This window comes from Carcharhinus amblyrhynchos, chromosome 17 (genome assembly GCF_965287045.1).
Source record: "Carcharhinus amblyrhynchos chromosome 17, sCarAmb.v2.hapA, whole genome shotgun sequence".
Classification (NCBI taxonomy): domain Eukaryota; kingdom Metazoa; phylum Chordata; class Chondrichthyes; order Carcharhiniformes; family Carcharhinidae; genus Carcharhinus; species Carcharhinus amblyrhynchos.
Window position 1 is genome coordinate 9,538,801 of NC_137340.1, and position 14,053 is coordinate 9,552,853.

The 14,053-nt window shown below is 42.1% G+C and overlaps 1 protein-coding gene and 1 non-coding gene across 3 annotated transcripts in view; one reads left to right on the top strand and one right to left on the bottom strand.

Moving 5' to 3' along the window:
• pcdh15b (protocadherin-related 15b) overlaps positions 1-14,053 on the top strand; it is a 1,349,261-nt gene that overhangs the window by 312,354 nt on the left and 1,022,854 nt on the right. The window lies entirely within an intron of this gene.
• LOC145354599 (U2 spliceosomal RNA) lies at positions 13,410-13,601 on the bottom strand. The gene has a single exon (XR_013888872.1). It is a non-coding gene; the product is annotated as a U2 spliceosomal RNA (small nuclear RNA).

Consider the following 14,053-nt stretch of genomic DNA (forward strand, 5'->3'; position numbering starts at 1 on the left):
GAGCACCTCCTTTAAAAACTACACTGTGCAATCCTTTCTTCCATGGGGGCAATAAATCATTGGACATGGCAGACTTCAAGTGGATGAAATACCATTTCACACATGGGTGCATTCATACCAGTCTGACACTTGCTTAACAAGTGGTGCAGTCAGGAAAAGCACTCATCAATTGTTAGCACTTGACCGTCTCAAGAGACAGCTACATCTGGATGGTACCACCTCTCCAAATGCCAGTTCTCATGGATGAATAATGCAGAGACCTGAACTGAGAATCAGAGAATCCCTACAGTGCAGAAGAATACAGTTTGGCCCATTGAGTCTGTACTGACTGCCTGACAGAGCGCCTTATCCGGATTCTATCCCCATAACCCCACCTATTTATCCCACTAATCCTCTTAACCTGCACATCTTGGGACACCTAAGGGGCAATTTAGTATGGCCAATCCATGTAACCTGCACATTTTTCACTGAGGGAGGAAACAAGATCACCCAGCGGAAACCGACACGGACACTGTGAGAACTCCACACTGAAAACTGAATCCGGGTCTCGGCGCTATGAGGCAGCAGTGACAAACACTCTGCCATCGTGCTACTGTAGGAGCCATTATCTGGGCATGACCTACTCTGCCATTGGAGGCTTTACTTATCTGTCCACGCCAGTGGTTCTGTTCACCTGGTTTCTCAAAACCTGTTGCTAATGAACTCTAAGTGTATGCTGTTGGAGTTCCCAAATTTTCATGGTGGGAACCCCATTGTGTCACTGGCATGGACAATCTCAATAGGAAATCCTGCCAGCATAAAAACCATTTTGGGACTCTTATTGGATTCTCTGCCCCTCCAGCTTTCCCACCCATCGTTTGTCTTTGCAAAAATATACTCTTATGCGGGTTCCATTCCTGAACCGGCTGAGGCTATTCATGAAAGACCTTCTCAATCTTGCCCCTCGCCTGAGGTGTCATGATCGTCAGGTTAAATCACCACTGCTCAGCTCTCCCCCTCAAAGGGGAGAGCAGCTTTTGATTATCTGGGACTCCAGCAATCTTACCTTTAAACTGTGGCCTTGTCCACCTTCTCGGGCGGATGAAAAAGTATCCTATGGTACCATCTGAAGAAGAACAGTGAAGTCTCCCAATGTTCTTCCCGATGTGTATTTTTCAAACGACATTGCCATAAATAAGAGCAGGTTATCTGTTCCATGAATTTCACCGTTAAAATATTTTTGCATTCTCTGTCAGCACTGCCACTAATTCTTTGAAGCCTGCATGGCATATGATTACAGTGTTCAGTTCCATTGAGGTTCTTTTCTGTTTCATCAAGCCAACAGGGCTTAGGGTGGCACAGTGGTTAGCTACCTCACAGCACCAGGGACCTGGGTTTAATTCTGGCTTTCGGTCACTGTCTATGTGAGTTTGCACATTCTCCACATGTGTTTTTATTCCAATTCAATCCAATCAAATCCAATTCAGCGTCCCAGCAAGTTGAGACATTCCCAATCCAAGCTGACAAGACAGGGCTCTCGCCTCCTGTCTTGGGCTTGATCTACATGATCCAAGCTGATTGGAGTAGGAATAGCTTCTCCTCCAAGGCTTGATCTCATTTGCATCTTGGCCAAAAGGCCGAGATGCTGCTTTAAAAAAACTGCTTCAAATGAAGCTAAAATATAACCTGATGACTGCAACCAAGTACAGCATGTTGATACTATACTTTATCTTAGCCAAAAGGCCGAGAAGCACATTCTCCATATGCGCCCGTGAGTTGTCTTCAGGTGCTCCAGTTTCCTCCCACATTCCAGAGATGTGCAGGTTAGATTGACTGGCCATGTGAATTGCCCCTTAGTGTCAGGGTGACTAGCAGAGTAAATACACAGGCTTATGGGGATAGGACCTGAGTGGGATTGTTGTTGGTGCCGGCTTGATGGGCCGAATGGCCTCCTTCTGCATTGTACAGATTCTGTGATTCTACTAACCAAGAAAATAAGATAATTCATGTTATAATATTCAAGTATAGCGGACCATATAAGTTAATATGGTACTGGGGAAACGGTAAAACCCATACTTGATGAGGAGAGTCACGTGGGAATGTAGTCTGTGAAACTCAACATGAAGATAGCACATAATCAGAACAGAATACTATAAATATTTATGTAGTTATGTGTCATTAATAAACAATTATTATTCAACTATACAAGACACTAGACCTCTTCATGAAACAACATACAACAGTTTTGTTTCTGGACTTCTCAAGCTCCCCACTGAGTTTAACAACATTGGCTTGTCTATCCACATTACTGCCAATTCTTTTTGTAAATTATCTATTTGCAGTTGCCAACTAGAAATATCAGCGGTCAAACACTTAGGAAAATTATTTTTAATGTTCTTGAGGGTGTACAGCAAAGTGCAGAGCATCTGAAATTAAACGGAGGAGTTGAAAACAATAGTTTGTCGCGAGGAGCCAGATGTTATTGGTATACCTAAACCATGGCTTAATAAAAAAACGGAATTAGCAGTTAAATATTGACAAAAAAGATGTGCAGAAAGTATAGGGAAGGAAAATGGAAGTGGGGATGTTTGTAAGAATAGCTCAAAAGTAGTCAGACAAATTATCATAGAATCTCTACAGTGATGAAAGAGTCCATTCGGCCCATCAAGTCTGCTCCGACCACAACTTCACCAGGCTTTATTCCAGTAAGCCCACATATTTACCCTGCTAGTTCCCCCTGACACTGGGGTCAATTTATCATGACCAATCCACCGAACCCGCACATCTTTAGACGGTGGGAAGAAACCGGATCACCCGGAGGAAACCCACGCAGACACGGAGAGAATGTGCAAACTCCACACAGTAATCCGAGGCTGAAATTGAACCCGGGTCCCTGGCACAGTGAGGCAGCAGTGCTAACCACTCTGCTGCCATACAGTAATGTATAAATGCGGTAAATATAGAGGAACATCTGTGCAATAGCGATCACAGTCTTATGAGCTTTAAAATAATGATCGAGAAAGGTATAAGTAAGGAAAAGACCAAGGAAGCACATTAGAACAGCATGTGAATTTGAGCAACTAAGAAATGAGCTAGGAAAAGTAAATGGGAAAATGTGGCAGAGAGATAGAATGCAGTGGGAAATACTTAGAGGTAATATATTCCTCAAAAGAACAAACTAGCAAATCATGAAAACACTACTGATGAATACTATCAAAACTAATTTATTTAAAACACTGGTGAGGGATCATTTGGAGTACTGTGTCAAATTCTGGGCACCACAGTTTAGAGAAGGTGCAAAAGAGATTTACTGGAATGGTGTTAGAGATTAAATACATCTGTTAATATGGTGAGATGGGAGAAGTTTGTTCTCATCACATTGAAGTTGAGGGGAAATTTGATGTTTAAAGTCATGAATGGTTTAATAGAGTTAATAAAGTTAAACTGGCAGATGGGTCAATAACCAAGGTCACAGATATAAGGTGAGTGCTTAACAAACCAGAGCAGGATGAAAGCAAATTTTCTTTTCATACAGCGAATTGTTGTGGTCTGGAATGAAATGCCTGAAACAAAGGTGGAAACAGATTCAACAGTAATATTAAAAAGAGAATTGAAAAAAATAATTGAAGGAAAAAAAATGCGCAGGGTTGACTGAGTTATGAGGAAAGATTGGGAAAACTGAGGCTCTTCTTAGAAAGATGGAGATTAAGGGGGAAATCTGATAGAGGTGTATAAAATAATGAAGGGTATAGATAGAGTCAACAGTGGCAGGCTTTTCCCTAGATTGGGGACAACTATCACGAGAGGTCACGATCTAAGGGTGAGGGGGGAGAAGTATAATTTTGATACTAGAGGAAGGTTTTTCACACACAGGGTCGTGGGGGTATGGAACGCGCTACCAAGTAAGGTGGTGGAGGCAGGCACTCTAGACTTGTTTAAGGTTTACTTAGATAGGCACATGAGTGAAACAGGGATGGAGGGTGATAGAAGACGGTTTTAAAAAGGGACAGAGTCTCGGGTCGATACTGGAAATGTATTAGTATATGTTAATGTTTTGTCTCTTTAATCCAGAGGTGTTGGTCCACCTTGTTGTCAAACGAGGGGCATGCACGCGGTGGGTCGTGCATGGGCTGCTCTTGGATGTTTCGAGAGTAGCCCAGTACTTCGTGTCGATGTGTGTGCTTAAATCTGGACCAGCAGATAGGCACCACAACAGCTCAGTGACTATCACTGCTCACTGTGCAGATACATGGATTTGGGCCAGTGTCTGTGGGAGTTTGCGCATTCTCCCTGTGGTTGAGTGGGTTTCCTCTGGGTGCTCCGGTTTCCTCCCAAAGATGTGTTCTTAGGCTGATTGGTGCACCAAATTGACCCTACACTATTCTCCCCTGAATCTGGCTACAGTAGGGGTACCATTCGCATACACACGGGGCAAGGTAGGTGCAGGAAAATGCTTTAAAATGGCGGCAGGGGCTCGTTGGGCCGAAGGGCCTGTTTCCCATGCCGGGTTGTTGTTCTTTGTTCAGGGTTGTAGGGTTAATTGGATAACTCTACCAAAGAGCTGGCACAGATATTTGATTTATTATTGTCACATGTCTTAGTACCAGTGAATAGTATTGTTTCTTGCGCGCTATACAGACAGAGCATACCGTTCATAGAGAAGGAAAGGAGAGAGTGCAGGATGTAATGTTACAATCATAGCTAGGGTGTAAAGAAAGATCGATTCACTGTGAGGTAGGACCATTCAAAAGTCTGATGGCAGTAGGAAAGACGAGTCAGTTGGTAAATGTCCTCAGATTTTTATATCTTTTTCTCAATGGAAGAAGGTAGAAGAGGTTATGTCTGGGGTGTGTGGGGTCCTGAATCATGCTGGCTGCTTTTCTGATGCAGCAGGAAGAGCTGGACAGAGCAGGAGCCATACAAAAACTAAGGAAATTTATAATGTCTGTAACAACTGGAAAGAATGCTTTCTATGGTGCATCTGAGGAAGTTGATGAGAGTTGTTGCAGACGTGCCAAATTGCCTTAGTCTTGAATGGCCTCCTACTGTGCTCTATGACTCTAAGAACCTCCACAAATCTATCTGTCAATTAGTTGGGTCTTCTGAGTAACTCTTTATGCCTTCAGTAACATTTTTGACTTAATTTAGAACCTCTTACTTCTAAAGAGATGGAAAGTAGACCTCCTTCAATTACTCAAATAATCTCAATGAGCATTCAATGTTATTTAACTACTGTTATCACTTTTCTTCCCATTCCTCATCTTTTACCACAACTTTCTGATTTTGAATTTCTGTTTTTGATCTGCAAGCTATTTAATGTTTTTTCATCTGTGTTCAATATGTTTAGTGCCATTATCATGCCCCCTTCCTTTTATTCTTTGAATTTCATATTCCAGTTTCACACATGCATCTTCAGTACCAAATCTGGTTTCAGCTGCAGACTTGCGATAGCAGTTATTCAACTGTTGGAGAGCTAAGTCTCTGGTCATCAACCAACATGACTTCAAAGGCCACTCATTGTTCAGCCAGAAAGCACGGATGAGATGTAACACAGACTTGAACAATGTTGAATCTATGTTGGTGAAGTAATGTCACCTTTTCCTGGACATTGCAGAGGTGTATTTGCATGAGTGGGTCTTACATGCATGCATGCGCAAGTTTAAAATCATTGAGAAACATTTCATCGATTAAAGTTTAAGAAGTTACAAAGCATGGAGTAGAATTTTGTTTTGACTGCTGGCAAAGCATCACCTTGTCAGAGTGCAGGGAGGATAATTGGGTAGGCATCTTTACTGGTGTGTGATCTTCCGTGCCAGTTTCTGTTCTCTGCTCTCCACTCAACTGGAGCTTAATACCCTAGAGGTAAAGATGAAAACCTACTCCATCAGTTGATTAATGGGTCATTCTGAAACTACTTTTCTTTGGGAGAACGGCCTAGTGACCATGATAGGATGAAGGGTATACGGTATCTGAAAGAAATAAGCTTGCTAGACAAGTTGCATGCTTTTTATTTTTGTTCCACATTTCACGTTTCAATTTGTTTCCATGGCTGGGAATTGCCTCGGGGTCTCCACGCCTCGGTGAAGCTACAGAACCGACTATGAGCAGCTCAGAGGAAAGTTTAGGTACACATCTTTTGAGTTGCACCATCATATAAAATTCAAGCGAATAACTGAGCATTCTTGTGGATTTGGGGAATGTTTACATAAGATTTCATGCATTATACAGACCATTCAATTGTTTATACTTCATTTGATCTTTTTCCCATCTTTCCTTATCAAAATATATCAAACTTTTAACCCTCTATTTTCTTCTTCATATGTGTGTCTAGTTTCCCCTTAAATCTCCTCATAGCATTGAGTTGCACATCCATTATAAGTAGTTTCTTCTGATTGTCTATTAGATATTTTGCTGACCAACTCATTTATACCCACCACTAGTTATGCTCTTTCCCACAAGGGGAAACGTTCTCTCTGTCTCCACGCTGCCTAAACCTTTCTTAATTTTAAAGACCTCTCAGCTCTGTAAAGGGAAGTTCTACATGTGAGAAGTGAGCAGAACCAGATGTGGATGCTGATGAAGTCAATGTTCCTATGAATTATTAGGGCAGTGATGGGCAACTTATGCAGTGAATGGGCTGCATGTGTGATCCTCCTTCGTCTCAGTGGGCTGCAAATCATCGGGCTGAAATCAAGTTTGTTCACTAATGATGACCTTTATTAATAAGATTAACTACATTTAATGCATGTCTAATGTTTCATATATTAATAGAACTATCATCAGCTTCAAATATAAAAACAAAAGACTTATTCACACTTTGGGCACAGAGGGAGCACATGGCCCTTACAGTCAATGCTGTGAGCTATCAACATGCACTTCACTTGCCCTTGCTTTACCTGCAAATCATTTCAGTCATACAGAAAGGAAACAAAAACTGTGCAAATGGAAATCAGCAGAGTGTGGTAACCCTACACTTGAGCAATGGTCAACAAAATGTCTTGTGTGCTGCACTCAGAGCTCGATGGTCTTATGTGGCCCTGGGCCGCAGATTGGCCACCATCGTATTAAAGGCATTTAGACTGTTCTCAGGTGAGTGGAGCGCTGTGGACCAGAGTCTGAATGCCCAATCCCAATATGTGATGTACTGTGTGGAAGATCTCTTCCCAAACATACTAATTTGGAGCAATTTCAGAAACTTCCAATCATGGATCCCCTGTTCACAATATTTCTGACCTATACCTGTAATAGAACAACATAAAATGTAAGTTCTCCATTTGGGAGCACCACAGAAGATTGAGTTCCTTTTTGTATTTCCTCCGCCCTCATAATTTTATCTTCAACAAGTCATTTCAATGCACTTTTCTCTTTTGTATTTCTCTCAATATTGTCGGTGCTTGACTGAACATATAGGAGGGATAAAAGACAGAGAGAATAATTTTCTTTGTGAATTGTCTCAGCTGCATTGAATTTATGTCATATACTGCTCATGGAACAGTTCTGTTAAGTTCATTTGTCACAAATGCTTCTCCTTAAGATCAAGGAGAGGGGCCAGATAAATCACCGTGCTGTTGGAATAACTCCAAAATGGTTAACTGTCTTCTGAAGGCTTGAGGTTAGAAGATATTTCTAATTTGAAAAAGATGTCAATTATTTATCTGCAGTGTATTGTTATCTGGTGTACGTTTCTTTGTACTGTATTGTTCTGCGTGGGAACATAGAAAAGTACAGTACAACTATTGTGCAAGGTGTAAAAGAGGGTGTTAGCTGAGTTCTGAATTGGCACCACTGACCTTAAATCAGTGCTATAGGCTGACTGATGTCATAATCTGCATACTTCGATTGGATGCTCCCTGCACGCGCACTAATGCCCTCTCACCAAAATGGTATCTGGCATGGTTAGCCACACAATATGTACATGCACCATATATGCAGTTTTGGAGGCAAAACTGCACTCGCAACATCAAAAAATTAGGCCCCACACAGGTGAATTTCCCAACTATCGAGTACCAGGCAGATGACATTATGGAGAGTAGAACATGGAAAGCCAGCAAGGGGTGCACTGCAGTGGTCAAGTCTAGAGTTAATAAAGGCACTGATGAAAATTTCAACAGCAAATAAATTGAAACAGGGAATGGATATGGTGATGTTATGGAGGTGGGAGCATGCAGACTTAGCGATGGCACAGATATATGGTATGAAGACCATCTTAATGTCAAATATGATAAGTTTGGAAACAGTTCAGTTCAGAAAGTTACCAGGGAGAAGAAAGAAGCCAATGACTCAAGAATGAAGTTTGTAGCAGGAGTTTGGTTTTCCCAATATTTAAATAGAGGAAATTTCTGCTTGATATATATTCAGTACTTAAAATTGGACAGACTGTCTGATAACTTAGAGATTGTGAAAGAGTTGAGATTTGGGGTGATGAGATCGAGTTGGTATTGTCAGCGTACGTATGAAAACTGACGTGTTTTCGGAGAATCTCACTGAGAGGCAGTACCTGTGTAATCGGAGGGAACCTTGGAGAGCAGAAGAGCCCAAGGTATAGGAGCAGAAAAGAAAGCCAGGCCAGATGATTCTCAGTTGGACGAAAATGGAACCTGGTGAGGACAGTCCTACACAGCTGGACAACAGTGGAGAGGTATTGGAAGAAATGTAAAGGACATCTTGCTCCATATCTTCTTGTTTCCAGATGATCATAGCCTGGAAGATGCACTCGCATAATCCCTTAGATGTTCCCGTGCAAGGACCCTGCTGGGATTCCTTGGGAAGTTTCAACTTCCAGTGAGTAATATCTCAGCTTTAATAACCCTTTGAAAAGTCTCAAACTCTGAGTTAGAGTTGGTGCCTTTAGGATATTCTGATTCACTTAGCTGGATATTTACCCAGGAAATGTTGGACAGGATAAGAAACTGGGTAACTGTACAACTGACCACCCCTCTTGACTCTCAACCCAACCTGACCTCACTTCATCACCTACCCACCCTGCCACCTATCACACTAGAGGAACAGAATGGAAATAGTTGTGGTCTTGGGACAGCTACGATTACAACGGACTACGCAAAGGATAAAATCGCTGAGGCAGCAATAACCACATGATGGATGGTGAACCATGACAGACATCCTGGAGAAGTGCGGACGTAACTAGGGGCGGAACCGGGATGTATAAAAAATTTTACTCTTAATTATATTTGGGGAGAAGTTTGGTGAACCACTTTAGGAAACTGGGCTTCTCCCAAAAGCTTTTGTAATAAACCTGCTGTACTTTGACTCACGGCTAGTCTCAGAGGTATTATTTACCGACAACATGTGTAAAAGAATAGGAAATGTTTCTGTCTGGTTTCGAATTGGGGACCTTTTGCGAGTAAGGTGAACGTAATAAACACTACGCTACAGAAGCAATGTGACAAGGATTTGAACCATCATCTTCAGGAGATTGATTCTCTGAACACTCCACAAGTGCTCTATCCAGATGATCACTGGTTAATGGAGCAGCCATCCAACAGTGAATGCCACTCCTCAGATTTTCAACCCATTTATCACCTTATTTATCATTCTGAGACTGTAAACAATGATGTTGTTAATAAAATCCTATTAATTAGAACATATAACCTCTAATATCTCAATAAAAGAACAATTGAGATATCAAAATATTTGTAAGTCCACACAAAAGCCGGAGAAAGGAAGTAAAAGTTGAAAATAAAACTACTTGGACCATCACGTTCTCTCTACATTAGCTAGGACAAGACACACAATTGTCTCGGTAATTAGTCCACCTCTGCATCTGAAGGTGCTTTTCGAAGGATTTACGTTGAAGTTCATTGTTTGCAGCTTCTAAATGACAAGCAACCTCTTTAGATCTTTTCTTCTCTTTAATAAATTAACATTATTTTTCAAGCTTCATGTTTGGACAATATCCTTTGTATTTGTGACAAAAATACAACTCGTTGTGATCTGACTGTCCTTTCACGTTCTGCTCCTGCTGCGGCGAAGATGGAGAATTTGGCACCCAGTCAAATCTCTGTTCACTGCAGCGAAACCAGAGAATCGTAAGATTCCGGCCTATGTCTTTGATTTTATAAATTTAAAACTAGGAAGGGTGTAATTTACAGGAAAAGCTGGAGGTGAGGAGAAGAATTTACATCACTGAATGAGTGACCATGATCTGGAATCCACGACCTGAAGATTCAGGAGGAACAGAGGGCAAGATTCTCTGGCCCTCCTGCAGTGACAGGAGGCAGACTGCCATGAGTCGGCAGCAGATCTTCTGATCCCGCTGCCGTCAATGAGATTTCCCACTGAATCGACGCCATGACATTGGGAAACGGCAGTAGGGGTGTGGCATTGGTGGGATGAGAAGATCACGCTGGCGTAAACAGTCAGAAGACCTCACCCGTAGAAGGGGAAACATTTGCAGGCCCATGAAGAAAGAGAAATAGACTGGGTGTAATTGGATAACTATTTCAGAGAGCCATTAAAGGCACAATATGGTGAATGGCTTCCTTTTGTGCTGCCTCATGTTATGATTTTAATATAGAAGTTTCAAAAAGTAGGAGACCAGGAAGCCAAATATTTTTAGTGGACGAGGAAGCCAGAGACCCAAGTTCAAATCCCACAACGGCAGATGGTGGAAGTCGAATGATAAACGTGGAAGTGTTACTGTGAAAAGCCATCAGAAAATCTGCATCCTTACCCGGTCTGGCTGACACGTGACTCCAGATCCACAGCAATGTAGTTGACTTTTTTTTGATTATTATTCAACCATGGGGCATTGGCATTGCTCGCTGGCCAATATTTATTGCCCACCTCCAGGAAATGGCATCGGAAAAGGCCGTCCAAGGGCAATTAGGGATGGGCAAAATATGTTGGCCCAACCAGTGCCGCCCACATCCAATTATTAAAAAAAAGACTGCCAAGAATGAGTCAAAATCCTTTTGTGTTTCCAAATCAATTAAGCTGCAGATAATTTGATGGCTACTGAATGGAGCATTTTGTCAGATGAGAATGTAATTTCTAGTTGCTCTCATGTATAAAAAAAATCTATTATTAATCATCTATTAGAAAGTCAGACATTTCAAACCCCCTTATCCCTTTTTCTATTAAAGACTGCGTGCAGTCAGATGCTGCAAGGAAACTGGCTTAAGATTTCCTTCTGATCCAGGAACATGTGGTTCCTGTTCAGCAAACCTCTGTGTAATATGGTAATGGTACCTGCACAAGAATAATCAGTTGGTGAGTGGAGCTGTAAGAATTGCAGATACTTCCATTTAAACAGTGCACTTAGTTTGCAGGCAGTACTATTTTTGATTTAATGTTTAATGTATTTAGTAACACATTGCCAACATTTCTATTGCTAGATTGTTTTAAAATCTGAAAATGAATGCTGAATTTTAGCCTATTTGAATGGATCTGCTTAGTAATGTGGATCTTTCAAGTAATAGACATTCTGCACATTTTTCAGGAGGCAATTTATAATGATTTAAAGCTAATTATTAGACATTTTGGTTATACATTCATCCATACGTCAATGAAGCAGGGTGCATGTGGCTTGACTTTCCCCACATTATTTCCTCTAACATGCCTATTTCAAGCATCAACGCATTATATAGGAGGAACAGCGTGTGCTCTGCCCATAAAGCTGCATTGCAAAGTAGAGGCTACATTTTACTGTAGTTCTTGTATCGCTGTCGGCAGAGTAACATCAGGAGCATCTGATCTAACTGCGGTATAATGTCACATGACTAAAAAACTGAGACCCCACGGGAAGTGGAACCTCAAGTAGAGTATGGAGATGGATGTCGATCTGTAAATAAACAGGAATGGGTTTTACTGATGATGGTCTATGGCAGCAGACAATATAGAATCATGGAATCCTTACAGTACAGAAGGAGGCCATTAGGCCCATAGAATCTGCACCAACAACAATCCATTCAGGCTCTATCCCCGTAACCCCACCCTGCTAATCCCCCCAACACTACGAGTCAATTTAGCATGGGCAATCAACCAAACCTGCACATATTTGGAGTGTGTGAGAAAACCAGGGCACCTGGAGGAAACCCATGCAGACACGGGGAGAATGTGCAAACTCTACACATCAGTCACCCTCGGCTGGAATTGAACATGGGCCCCTGACACTGAGGCAGCAGTGCTAACCACTGTGCCACCAAACCACTCAATATATAACAAATATATCCCAGTGTTCGGGCATTGCTGCATTAGGAAGGTGATCAAGACGCTGGGCGGAATTTTACCGGAACGTCAGCCCAAGTTTCGCACAATCCCACCCGAGGCCAACAGAGAATGCCATTCTCCGAGCCGAGCCTGCCCCTGGAATCGGGGCTGGCATGTCAGTAAAATTCCAGCCACTGTAGGCAAGGAATGATGAATTCATTCTATTCCCTTCAAGCAGACAGACATAGGATGACTGGGCACATGGCTTTGTCAGGATAGCGAGTGGCAGAAGGAGCTTTTGTTCGCACACACACATGCTCCCACATGTCAATGGGGAGAGTGCAGGAACTGTAGAGGATTCTACTGCATTAATACGTAGTTGGAGTTTGAACATGCACAAATTATCCTGTCAGTGAATGCCTGCTCTCGTGGCAGCAGCCATGATGGCTTCATCCTGAGGCAGTCTGCTGTCCCAGCTCTCACTGGATCACCAACACACAGAATGAAAGACAAGGAATATCCTTCTACATACGATGGCAACTCATTACCCAACCTCGTGAAGACAATGAGTGTATAGTCAGAGAGCTATTCTTCACCAGATACACCACGATGCAGGCATCAGGCATTCTTAAGCATTGTATTTTGCGAGATGAGGTGGGCATGTTGGGAAACCTGCAATACTGTCTAGGGCCTATTTCAGGTTCATGGTGATCTTCTCCACTTCTTGGCACCACTTTTTCTTTGGAGGATTTTAGTGTCTTTCGCATTTAGTGTCTCTGTCTATTTCTAGGTTCCTTTTTGTCAATCTGACTTCAGGTCTCAATATGTCTCTGAAGACTCCTGCATTCTCAGTATTGGGGCCAATTGGTGTTCTTTGAATTATGGGATGGGAATTTTCTCAGAACTGCTCCCAATGTGGTACAGTAGCATCACAGTAATGCTTATGGGTCTGAACAGTGTCTCTATTTTAACTTGGAGGTTGATCGGGGACGTGGGATGGGAATGTTGTGGAGCTGTGAAGGGTGGCAGAAGAGGGAAGCCAAAGGCACTGCAGGACATGGATTCCACGTAGGGCCCTGCTCCTTTTGGCCCTCGGGAGAGGGGGAGGTGGTTGGAGAGAAATAAGTTTTTAAATTTCTTTTTAAACTTTATTCCAATCCAATCAAGTCAAATTAAACCCAATTCAGAGTCCCAACAAGTTGAGACATTCCTGATCCAAGCTGACAAGACAGGGCTCTCACCACCTGTCTTGGGCTTGATCTACTTGATCCAAGCTGATTGGAGTAGGTGTAGCTCCTCCTCCAAGGCTTGATCTCACTTGCATCTTAGCCAAAAGGCCGAGATGCCCCTTTAAAAAATTGCTTCAAATGAAGCCGAAACATAACCTAATGACTTCAACCAAGTGCAGCATGTCGATACTACACTTGATCTTAGCCAAAAGGCCGAGAAGAAATAAGTTGCCTTATTGGGTCTTTGCTGGTCATTAATGCAGCGCCAGACAAGTTTTACCTGGTGGGGAAGCTGCCATTGATCTCTACCTTAAGCCTCAGGCTAATGTAATTGAAGTTCAATTGCATTGTTAAAGAGGACCTTACTGGGTTGGAGGAGGTGGTCTTCCCAACTGCAATTTACAACCCAAGTTGGCCAGACTAGAGTGAAATGCGAGATTCCATTTTTATTTTAACTGCTTTCCCATCTGCCAAGCAATTGAAATTAAAATTAAAACCAAGTTTCATGCCACAGTGAAGGCACAGAACAAATACTGGAGAAATTCCAAATCATGAAAACACTTTAACACACAAGCTCAGAACCTTCAGGATTTGTATTATTTCAGTAGCTATTTACCATTCACTTCAGAGCATTACTGTTTTGTTTATATTTGCTGCTTTTAAGTATTTATCATCTA